The 12,443-nt window shown below is 38.1% G+C and overlaps 1 long non-coding RNA gene across 4 annotated transcripts; it reads left to right on the top strand.

Annotated features, from left to right (window-relative positions):
- Window positions 1-2,029: 2,029 nt before the first annotated feature.
- On the top strand, window positions 2,030-11,748 carry LOC149105273 (uncharacterized). Of its 4 annotated transcripts, none has more exons than XR_016201625.1 (3): window positions 2,030-2,162; window positions 3,443-8,005; window positions 8,581-11,748. It is a non-coding gene; the product is annotated as an uncharacterized LOC149105273 (long non-coding RNA). The 4 variants fall into 4 exon arrangements; XR_016201627.1 differs by lacking the exon at window positions 8,581-11,748 and having other exon boundaries at window positions 3,443-4,158; window positions 4,628-8,201; XR_016201624.1 differs by lacking the exon at window positions 8,581-11,748 and having other exon boundaries at window positions 3,443-8,201.
- Window positions 11,749-12,443: the final 695 nt, after the last annotated feature.

Genomic DNA, 12,443 nt, shown 5'->3' with positions numbered 1-12,443 from the left:
ATCATGATGGGGTGATATCTGGAAGAAAAACGAACGCCTACCTCGGCAAATGTCATGGTGGTTAATCTTTTCGGATAGCTTTTAAACTGTGAAAAGATGGATGTAAACGGCCGACCTCGATCTTTTGGTATTGCCCGGTTTTCTCTGACGATGACTCTTAAAAGTGAAAATTTTCAATAAAAATGGCTTAGCATATTCCATACGTGTGTTGTTTGCTCCCGGTGTGGTTATTTTACCGATTTAGCTTTATTTAAACGACTTTTTTGAATTCCGGTATTCCTTTCAGTCTGAAAGAACTCTTTGCTGGTCCTGAGACAGTGTTGACAGCTTGTGCTATTGCTGTTTGCCTCTTCAATGGGGTGCTAGAACAGTCCAAACAATGCTAAGAGGGCTCAACCTGGCGGTTGGAGAGTACTGCAAGTCTGGTCTTACAGCCATTGATAAACAAAGACTGTGCAGCTGCAGAAAAGTCCTCAGAGGCAACAAAATAACAGCGCCAAATTCGTCGCAGTCAGCAAAAAAGCCGCAGTGAAAGGAATGAGGAGCAGGAGGGGCCAACATATGAGCCTGGGGCTTTTGGACTTTAATTTTTCACCTCGAACATTATTTAGATACTTTTTTATTAAGGTCTAAACAACATTTACCTGCTGAGAATGTCTCAAATGTATTTCATTATTCAAAAATTTAGTAAAATCTGGGGATGAAAAAGTTACGTTTTTTGAGGTTATGCAATTTAGGGGCAGGTCGTTTGAGAAAACGAATTGTCCAATTCTCACCAAATTTGGCAGGGGTGTGTATGTTTGCCTGTAGAATGCAATGATGTAGTTTTTTAAACCATACAGGTGAAACATAGATCATTAAATGAGAGCCAAACTGGAAAAAAGTTTTCTTTTATGTTTGCTTGTTGCCATGGAAACAGAACCACCCCCCCCCCCCAGAAGCTGGTGAAAAGTAGGTCATTGCATTCTACCATGTCTCCTGTATTTGCAACGAAAATTTGGCCCAATTAGGACAGGTTTTGAAGGAGATTGACCTGCCCCAAGATTGTAGCTATTTCACAGTAGGGGTCCTAGTCAACACCCCTTAGCTCGGCCAGGATTTGACGAAACCTCTTAAAACTTATTGGCAGAGGTAGCTGAAGACTTAAAGTCTTAATGTAGCATAAGTTATGATTAAATATGGTTTTCAGTTGTCATACTTTCTGGACTACAGTTTTGACAAAATTTGGCCATTTTTGCGGGTATCTACTACCTTAAGAGAAGACAAGCACCCTGCAAGCAGAGCCTTTTCTTACGGTACATATGCTTTGTACCGAGAAAAGACTCTGAACGAATCGTGTCCAGTTTTTATTGAGCATGCTCAGCGCGTTGCTAAGATACAGTTTCGAACCCAGGCCGTATCGCCGTTCATGTAAAATGTAAACAGAACGCAAAAAAGAGTCGTCGTGTAGAACTTGAAGGGTTTGCCTCCTACCCTTGGTTCGCAAACTCTAGGTAAAATTGAATAAGCAGAGTTAAGGTGAAGAATGAAAAGGATTCGTGCTGCCTCTGTTGTGGGCTGAATGCCTGAATTTTGTGCGGTGCTGGAAGTAAGTACAACTTTATACTGCGGGGCAGGGGCGGGGCAGAAGACTCCTGAAATTTTTGTACTAGATCATCCAACAAAAAGTGACGTCACATCCGGTTTAAACGGTGCCGCGCAGCTCGTTTCACAAAGCGAAAAAATGGCGTTTCGATTGGGGAAGATTTTCTTCTATTTGCAAACCATTAGGTCCGTGTCCTTCCATACTGAGGATAGAAATATCTTGTAGGCACATTTCTTCGACTTTTGAAGCAAAACTGTTGGCAAAAGAGAACAGTTTAGTATTGTTTTGAAGGAAAATAACGGAGAGCCTTCAGTCATCGAATGGCAGATTTTACACATATTCAAAACTGGTGTTGTTCCGACTTTTGGTTCTTATTGTTCATGATTCGGTGATAACATTAAGTGCAATAGCCTATAATGTTAACAACAACCTGGATGAAGTATTGCTGGCCGTAGTTTGCACTGTGTACAACGGGAACATATTTAACAGAAGCCGTTTTTTTCTGAAAGTGAACTCAGTTGAAGCTCTGTGTACACGTGCGTGTGGTGGAAAAGACATGCTGAAGCGTATACTCAAGGTTAGTATCCTATTTCCGTATCTCTTGTTGAATACGGTTTTTCTCTGTAATAAATAAGCAGTGTTGAGAGTTAGAGGCGAGCTTTGGGGATATCAGATTTCCCCGAAGAGATCAACAAAGGGGTGAAGCACTCCCCCACCAAATTTTTCTGGGAGTATCCCCCCGGGTACTGTGAAGTTGTTCATAAATATATGCTGGACAGAATTCAAATTTTATCCAGTCCTCTGTATTGTCTGAACTGCAATGCTGGCCTGGGGATCAACTTCTTTAGGCAGTTCCAAAAGAGGGGGGTTGGCCTGTTTAGGGTTAGCTCTCGATGGTATGGTATATCCTTAGCCCTTAACTTTACCTCCGCTTTTGACAGGTACCCACTTCTACTGTGACCTGGGGTGGGGGGTACTCCCTTATGTGCACTATAGGGATATGTGTGGCCCCAAAAGGTATGGTTTTTCAGTCGTTTTGGTCATAAATAGGGTATCAGTTTTGGCCATTTTGGCCTTAACTAGGATATGGGTTTTGTACTCTAGTCTTGAATTGGGCAATGTTGTTTAGAAGAAGCTACTTTTTCATCATTATTGATAAGACCATAAACAAAAGGCCTTCAAAAATTATGTTTAGGGCAACTGTGTCAGCTACCATGGTGGTAAATAGGTCATCGAATTTTTATTCTGGTAATAAATAGGGTAGGGAGAATCGCAGATTTTGGTAGTCATAATTAGTTAATTTGACTATTTTGAGATTTTAAAGATATGTTCTATATATCAAATGAAATTGACTCAACAAGACATGCTGTGGGACCAAAGGCTGCTGCTGATTGTTTTCACAGCTTTTTTAGTTCTTCCAAAGATCTGTTTACAACACCTCATCTTCTGTTAATCTGGTGGGGATACAAAGTAGCTCTGTAGCAACGGGACCTTTGTTTATTATTTGATCAATGTTTAAATGGCATCTACCTTCCATCTTGTAAAGAAAGAATGAAAAATGGCTGTCTCATACGCATGCATCAAATAATTCACAAAGGTCAGTTGTGATTGCTCCATTGTGGGTGGGCTGACAATTCTAGCTTGGTTTGATCTTAAAGTGATTGTGTGCCATTTATTTCCCAATGCGTTTGACTGAATTTGACCCTGCATGACTATTCAAAACCCTTATTGAATAATCAAATGTGCAATATCCCTCTTTGTTTGAGTTTCCCTCAGTCATTCAATCACAATGGGTTTTGCTGAGTTAATTTTCTCTTCTTTGTAAATTGATATTTCTGCTTTAAATTCTAAATCTAGGCATCATGTGACACTCGCCATGCCAAGAGTTGTCCCGGTTAGCCAAGCCGAAGTGTTTATATAAAGAAAAGTTGTCCTGCCTGTCAGGGTGCCAAGGCGTGACATGAGCCAAGGCTAGACAACTCACCCACCCCTGTTGTCTCGCAGGCGAGACAGGTTCATGATCCTAAATGTAAACGGTTGGTTGAATTTTCAAAGAAATAAATGAAAAGTTAGCTTGGCTAGGGTAACTCAGGAGAAGGGTTGTCTTGGGTACCCAAGACCATATAAAAGGTCCCTAGTAGGGCCATTCTATTTTATTTCCACACTCTCTCTTCCTCTGTTGACATGAGCTTTAAACAGGGCTATGAAAGAGTTATTTCTGCACTTTTATCTTTTCTGTTAGGTGGTAAATATTGACTTATTTAGTGAGTGTGGCTGGGGGAAGGGGGTGTGGATATAAAATAGAATATTTCTAGTCAGCTCTGGACCCAAGTTGTGTGTTGTCTAACTGATTATACATTCTATACTTTTCAAAATCTTTATGGGTAGGTGTTTGAGAGGATCATCTTATATGTTCATCGCTACAGTGGAACCCCGCCTTATGGCCACCCCATTCACATGGCCACCTTGTTATTACGGCCACTTGATTCTGGTTTGAACAAAGGCTCAGTCAGTCAGTCATTTTCTTATTTAAAGAACCCCTGTAACCACACAGAGGTGAAAATGAATTTGAGGTATTACCCACAAAACAAAATTCTGGATCGTACATTTTAGGAGTAATATACACAATTTATAATAAGCATCAGGCATCACTTTGATATTGAAGTCCCATAACTCTATTATTTGGAGATTGGTTATCCACTATCCCTGAAATTACCAAGGCTGATATCTCTATTATCATGTCATCAAAGCCATAATATTTTGACACCTACTGTACCAAACACAGTTTACTTAAGCAGTAACAAGAGTCTTTCTTTAGTAAACCAAAATAGTACTTGCTTTATAAAAGTATAACCCTTCCATAAGCCTTCACAAAGTAATATCAGTTGTTAACAATTTTTTTGTGGCTGATTTAAACTTTGTAATAAATCATACTGAACTGGCCCAGGTTTAATATACATTTTGTTGCATTTAGCTCACACGTTTTCAGTTAAAAGGAGAAGGTCACTCCAAAAAGCTTACTTTTTCTGTCTTCACTTATAGCAAGTGTATATTCAGCATTTCCACTCACCAAAGGTTCAGCCTCTGAAGTGCCTGCTATCCTTAAGAAATTCATCTCGAAATTAAGAAGCGACTTCGGAGGCCACCATTTTGCAACTGTCTTGGTGGCCTGAGGCTGTGTTTACCAGTACGTGACTTCATTCCGTCCAACTTGAAATTGGTGGGAAGGAGAAGAACCTGCAACTGACTTGGCATCTGTCACAAGGTCAGCAAAATCTATTTTTTTTCCAAGTGATTAACCTCTTCACTATCTTCAATGCTATTATTTCGGAGTTTAGAGCATGTTTAGCTCAAAATAATATGTCTCAAGAGCAGCCATAACCCAGAGTGGTAGTCAAAATCTGTCGGACAGAGTGATGTCATGAAAACTTGGCCTGGGTGCTTCTTTGGAGGCCAACTTCATAAGGAAAACCTGCACTTTAGAGGCTGAAACTTCTGTGAGTGGCTAACCGTAGTGCAAGGTTTTCATTAGCGTTGACATAAAATTAGTATTTTCCATCGGATCAGAGAGTGATGTCCATCCAGATGCCAAAGCGAATTTACGCACCCCATCTCAAGACAGTATTTTGGGGATCTAATTTTGTTAACCTTTCTCTTATTCTTCTCCGTTGAACCCGTAACCCATTGGACTTAAGAAACCTGCAATGAAGTTATATCCGGTAGCACTCCCGTGGTTAGAAATGTACTCTTGACTGATTTCGGTTCCTTATCAGGTAAGCTGTCGAAACCCGTCATATCTTCTAAGCCATTCCGTCTGTCACTCTTCTGTGAATTGTCCATCTCGAAACTCCAGTCATCTCTGTTATCGTTGTCCAGATGAATCCTAGTCCTCAAAGTTTCTCAAGCACCTCAACAGGAATTTTAAGAAATGGTCTTCCATGATTTCCTCTTTTTTCGCTTTCTATCGTAATGAATTCCGCAGTAAAAATTGACAGAGTAATAGCTCTGCGATGCAACACACTGAGCACATCTACAAAAACGACAGCAATGGAATCTAAATTTTCCTTGTCCCTTGTGTCTCTGTTGTAGCAATGCCTCATTTACCTAAGCAGACTAATGGTTTGATCAAGAACTTCGGCATGCGCTTCCGCAACTTCTCAGTCAAAATTCTCAAAAATTATTTCCGTTTTATCCAAGACGTCTGCAAGAAACTTAGGAAACTCGACTTCTAAATCTAGTTCTCGTTCGCCCGCCATGTTTTCAGTGCTCTCTAGTGCTCAGTTACTCTCGTTCCTGTTGGCCGCGCTCGGCCCAGGAAGATTGTATCAATATTCGAGGTGGATTGCATCAATATTCGAGGTATTGGATTGAATCATTATTCGAGGTATTGGATTGAATCAATATTCGAGGTATTGGATTGCATCAATATTCGAGGTATTGGATTGCATCAATATTCGAGGTATTGGATTGAATCAATATTCCAGGAATTGGATTGAATCAATATTTCAGGTGTTGGATTGAATCAATATTCCAGGTATTGGATTGAATCATGAAAATTAAAAGATTGAGTTGAACCAAAAATTTTATTTGCCATTGGATTGAATCCCTTTTCATATGTTTAAATAAAACCATTATTTAAAAGATTAAACATATATTGCAAGGATTGAATTTTGCTACAAACGGCTTGCCATACTGGGATGGATGATCTAAACGGTAGATGGGAGACTCCCAGAATATTGAGGAGAGTTGCTAGAATGACTGTATAATTATCTCTTCGCAGGAACTCATTAGACACTAACACTACTAACATGACTGAGTTTGGATAATATATATTTTGTTTTTGGATACATGTATACTGTTACTGGTCATACAAGAGGTACCTTGCTACTGAGTTAAGTCTTAATGTGTGTATTTTAAAGGAGAAGGTCACTCCAAAAAACATAAATTCATGGCTGTATAGATGGATTTTCTCGGAGAATAACGTTTTTGAAATGTAGTGCCAACAATAAAGCAGAAACAGTTCTTGAATTGTTTCTGGATGCCGTTAAGAGAGATGGAGAATTTTGGCCTTTGAGAGTACGAGTATATCATGGTGTTGAAAACATTGGTGTGTGCGATACAATGGTGCAGGTTAGAAGAGAGGAGAGGGGCAGCTTCACTGCAGGGCCGTCAACACAACCAAGAAACTGAAAGATTGTGGAGGGATGTTTTCCGTTGTGCTTCCCACTTGTACTTTTACACTTTTTATAGTATGGAATTGTCAGGCATCCTGGACACTGATAATTCAGTGCATCTTTTCACCTTAAACTTAGTTTTTCAAGCAAGGATAAACCAAGCTCTTTGCCAGTTCACTGAAGCTTTCAACCACCAAAATGTAAGAACAGAAAAAAAACTGGTTGCCATACCAAATGTGGCTTATCATATGATGCAGCCTGAAAACCCCCTTTCAAATGGAAAGTCATATGATATTGAATACGATGGTGATGATCCTGATGGTCCAACTCCATTAGACAGTGATAACAATGTTGTAGTTGAAGAAATTGACCTGGGACAACATGATTCAGTGCAGTCATTTGTATTGGAAAGGCTAGATCCCTTAAGACAATCAAGTCAAATGGGAGTAGACATCTTCTAAGAGGCTCTAGAACTTGTGACAGTTAAACTTGGGCAACTGACAGTTGCATAATACTACATGTGTGTGGGCTGGGTAAAGGAGATTATGGCCCCACTAAAGTATTTTTGCAACTCAATTCGCAACAGAAAACCTCACCCTGTATCAAGTAAATTATTTTCTCATCTTTCTTTTCATTGATATACAAAACTCAGAAACTGCTTGAATTACAGAATGTCTAACGTCTAGCAACACAACTAAACTGAAGAGAAATCAGGGCATTTTATAACTCCCATGTGCACTACTCTGCCTTGTAGATTTTTCAGGTGCTTATCAAAACAGATGTTAAAATGTTGTAAGGTTAATTTGTTATCTTACTTTCAAAAGTACCCAGGACACAAGACTAAATTCTTGGTGCAATGGCATAATGGTTACTAACAGGTCTCATGTCACTAGCCAAAACTAACTTTGCACCAGCCAGCCTTTTTAATACACAGTTTCACTGACTTTTTAATAAGAGTGGTCAATCTTGGACATTTCTTGTTGCATCTAAAATGTTAATAATAATCACTAAGAAAATTTCACTACCACAAACACGAATCCTGCTTTTCTTGAATATGCTTGTGTTCAATCTCTGATGTACTTCTATCTCTGTGTGGCTACCATTGCGCACGTTGTGCGGACCTGTGTATGACGTAACGTGTTTGCTTCACGTGTTAATGAAGCATGTGGGTTGTCTTTGATTTGCGATCCGCCATGTTGTTGTTTTTGAAGAACATTGGACATTTGTACTTGGAACGAAACAGTCGGTAAGGGTCGCATTCGTATAATTTCGCTCTTTTGGTTCCCGTACTTAGTTAGTTCCTTTTGATATCTGTAGAAAACCTGGACTAGATAAACCTAAATCGCTAAAATTGGGCTGATCGAAATGCTTGTCGCAGTTCTTTAGCTCGTGGATGTTTGGATTTACAAGTGGATTTATTAAAGTTAAACTAAAGGTTCTGAGTTTTCGACGTTTATTTACATGCAACATAATATGTAGCACCTGGGCTTCGTAACACAGTGTTACCATTTTCTTTTATCTCTGTTTAATAGTTAAATATTTACATGCTTATAGAGGCAATTATTTCCATGAAATCCACTCATAGTTTCCCTGTTTTCATTAGTTTCTATTCTCTTCAGTTTTACTTTTTCAGGATAATTCTCAATTTTGTTTTCATCCAGTAGACCAGTACTCCTTTCCATCATGATTGTCACAATGGCAAGTGAAAGTGCAAAATCTATTATTCAAAACTGAAATGTGTGGCTCGTTGGCAGTAGTGTTAGCCTTGAGCCCTGGGTACCTGATAATATTCACAACAAATTGGTGCAATGTTTGTCATAGAATATCAAGAAAAACATCGTTTTTAGGAAAGAAGTACTGCAGGTGGGTTAAATGATGCAAAACAAGAGACAACAACATTGAAAAACTTAAAACACATCCCAATGTTCAATGATTGCTGTCTTGTAAAATGTAAAGGTTCTTATTTCAAAAATAACATAAAGCCAGGTTTACACAAGCAGTTTTTGTGAGAAAAATGTTTGACTGTGTATATAGCACAGCAAAATTTTGTTTACAGTTCAAAGTTTAGTGTGCCAGTAATGATTGGACAGCAGAAATATGCACAATACCAGAGACCAATGTGGTAGCACAATTTGCCACAGTTTATGTTATTTGCCACAAAAAGCTAGCACACACAGCTTTTAATAAACAAATATGTTTGTCACATAAAAAGTGGTTAACTTACATCGACAAAAGCGACAGTAATGGAATCTAAATTCTCCGTGTCCCTTGTGTCTCGGTTGTAGCAATGCCTCATTTACCTAAGCAGACTAATGGTTTGATCAAGAACTTCGGCGTGCGCTTCTGCAACTTCTCAGTCAAAATTCTCAAAAATTATTTCCATTTTATCCAAGACGTCTGCAAGAAACTTAGGAAGCTCGACTTCTAAATCTAGTTCTCCTTCGCCCGCCATGTTTTCAGTGCTCTCTAGTGCTCAGTTACTCTCGTTCCTGTTGGCCGCGCTCGGCCCAGGAAGATTGCATCAATATTCGAGGTGGATTGCATCAATATTCAAGGTATTGGATTGAATCATTATTCGAGGTATTGGATTGAATCATTATTCGAGGTATTGGATTGCATCAATATTCGAGGTATTGGATTGCATCAATATTCGAGGTATTGGATTGAATCAATATTCCAGGAATTGGATTGAATCAATATTTCAGGTGTTGGATTGAATCAATATTTCAGGTATTGGATTGAATCAATATTCCAGGTATTGGATTGAATCATGAAAATTAAAAGATTGAGTTGAACCAAAAATTTTATTTGCCATTGGATTGAATCCCTTTTTATATGTTTAAATAAAACCATTATTTAAAGGATTAAACATATATTGCAAGGATTGAATTTTGCTACAAACGGCTTGCCATATCCCAGGCAAGTTTTGAACTATTGTCCAGATACAAGGGACCATGGGCTCCTAGGGACAGTGCTTTAAAGTGCTATTATGATGAAATTTGCGGATGTCCTCCATAATATGAGCAAAACAGTTTTGTTACCATGGCAACATACTGGGTTTCAACCTTCCCTGATGATTATAGGCTTTTCTGGCCACCTTTTGCTTTCCATTTTGATATTTGCCAATGGTGCCTCATCAGCATGATCTAGGAAGCGTATTAATATGCAAGGTCAAAGTCGTAGCCTCGTTTAACTTTTTTCAAGCTGAAAATCACTGAATTAGTGAAATCAGGTTAGAGGGGACTGGAAAAGAGCAAATTGCCATGGAAAAATACAGGCTGTAAATAATTTTTATAGCCACAGGTGTGTTTTCTGTAGTTCTAAGTCTAGAGTCTACCAAGTCTACCAACCTGATGTAAAATTGGGTTGACTGTATGACAACATCAGTCACGTCATTTGCATATTTCTATTTTTCAAACCTACGTATCGTTGGAACTGATGCAGATATATGCAAAAGGTAAACAGCATTTTTAATCTTTTGTGGAGTTCTATGTGATACACCTGAAAATTCTGACTCAAGGGGTTAAAATTTAAGGATAGAAGCACTTTAAAGCATTGAGTTGAATTTATGCTGTTGGTAAAATTTTACTGTAAGGCGTCGAAAGGGGAGGGGAATTTGGTGTGTTTATTGAATTGACAGACATTGGTTCTGTTATTATTGTCATTATCTTCTGTATTTTTGAGGCAGAATGGTTGTTGGCAAAAGCAAAACTGGCAATATCCTCACTGGCCTGTGTTTAGATGTTTTTAGGTTTTTGTCTTTGACAATGAAGGTCAATTTGAGTAATTACACTGTCTTTACAATAGAACATATGGATATTGATAGTATAGTAATACTTCAATATTCTCATACTAAAATTATAGTAATTTTATGGCTCAACTTCTACCTCTGCTTTAATTTGTTTAAACCAGTTTATTTTTTTAAACCAATTTAATTTTATCAAAGGGGAAGGGGGAATCTGAGAGCAACAATAAATTAGACCAACAAATGTAAGGAAATTTGCAATGATTGCTTTCATGGCCTAGTGGAGATGAAGTGGACCAAAAAGTCAGAGATCTGATGTTTGAATCTAGGTCTGTCTGTACAAAGATTGTATTGTAGTATAGGAGTATTGTGGTAAGTTATCAGTCATGTTGGGGGCTGATATGGGATCCTAGCTGTACTGTTGTAGGGTAGGAATAGGGACTGAGGGGTGGGTGGTGTGCTTGTGATCCTTTTTAAAAACCACTCTAAAAGTGAAAACAAACTGATTTCAATTGAAAAATTTACAGCACAGGTAAAAATGATACATTATATCTTGTTTTTTATAGGTGGTAAATGAGCAAATACCCTCGAGAGACCTGCAAGTGTGATTTGTTTACTGATAATGGAAATCATAATTAAGATACAAAGCCACCTTGGTGTGATTTCTTCCTTGACAGTGAAGTGCAACCTAACCAAAAGTTGCATTCTGTAAGAGGTTTACAAAAATTAAATGGAAAATTAAATTACACCAGTTTGAATTAATTTTATAAGTACTCCTCTCTCCAAAATATATTTGGTATGTTGTCGTACTGGCAAGAATATAATGTAAAAATTTTATGAAAAATGTTTACATTTAAAAAATATGCAGCTCAGACACTATAACAATAATTCTCATTTCTGTGGTGTTTTGGTGTGAAAGTGTAAAAACAGATTCTATTACCCTACATGTAAGTTGAAGAATATACTGCAGGAGCTCCTCTGAAAAAGTTTGTTGCTTTTTTCCTGTTCATTTTTTTTGTTGAACATTTATATTTCCCTGTAAGCAGTTTCTTCACAACACATTGTAAGATAATAACTAGCCATAAAAAGGACGTTTTTGTCTCAGAGATCATTTCTAAGATAAAGAAAGTGATTTTCATTTATATTTTTTATTTTCTTTGGGCAGGGACATTTTGAGAATTTCCCTAAAAATATCACAAGGTACAAAGGAAGGGGCAAAAATAAAAGTTATGTTTTCATTATCAGTTTGAGTCTCTCTATGAAGCTGCAAAGTATGGTTATTTTATACTGTTGTGGATAACGTTAGGCCCATTTTAATTCAAAATACAAATGGGAACTTACATTGATAATCACACAATCCCTTAAATTGGCACTGTTTTGTTTTTTGCTTTTTTCCAGAAAACAATTTGAACATCCTTGTTACACAAGGAGAGGGGGGGGGGGGGGGGTATTCTACTTAGTTTTAAATGGGGAAGCTCCACCTCAAGGTCCAACCCCTTAATACTGTACCCCTTTTCTAAACCCTTAGAAAGTAGTTTTAAAATATCTTTTTGAACAATATATCAGAATCCCCTCATTCTGGCTCATGAGAGTAAATGAGAGATTATCAACAACATTTTAGAACTAGAAGAAGGGAAATCCCTAAAAGAAAGGTTTGCATACCCTTTCATTATACACCTGAATTCAACTTGTCAGAAATCCCTTACCCTTTAATAGTTATATCTGAAGCCTGAAAACTTTTGAGCAGAGCTTCCCGATATGTCATCACTGGAGTCCTCCCACATACACAATCCAGGAACTCTTGGCAAGCTGTGATGAAGCTGGCTTTAAGACTGTCTGATCAGGCAGCTTCTTCAGTTTTTGAGTACAAACTTGTTACTCTCAGTCAACTTCTAGTACGGAACCTTTTCTGGTCTGGTCTGGTCCAAGTTCACAGACA

The sequence above is a fragment of the Orbicella faveolata genome, unplaced genomic scaffold, assembly GCF_042242905.1.
Source record: "Orbicella faveolata isolate gen_17 unplaced genomic scaffold, um_ofav_v1 contig_34, whole genome shotgun sequence".
Lineage (NCBI taxonomy): Eukaryota > Metazoa > Cnidaria > Anthozoa > Scleractinia > Merulinidae > Orbicella > Orbicella faveolata.
The sequence above is the reverse complement of the archived record's forward strand: the minus strand, read 5'-3'. Positions and strand labels throughout refer to the sequence as shown.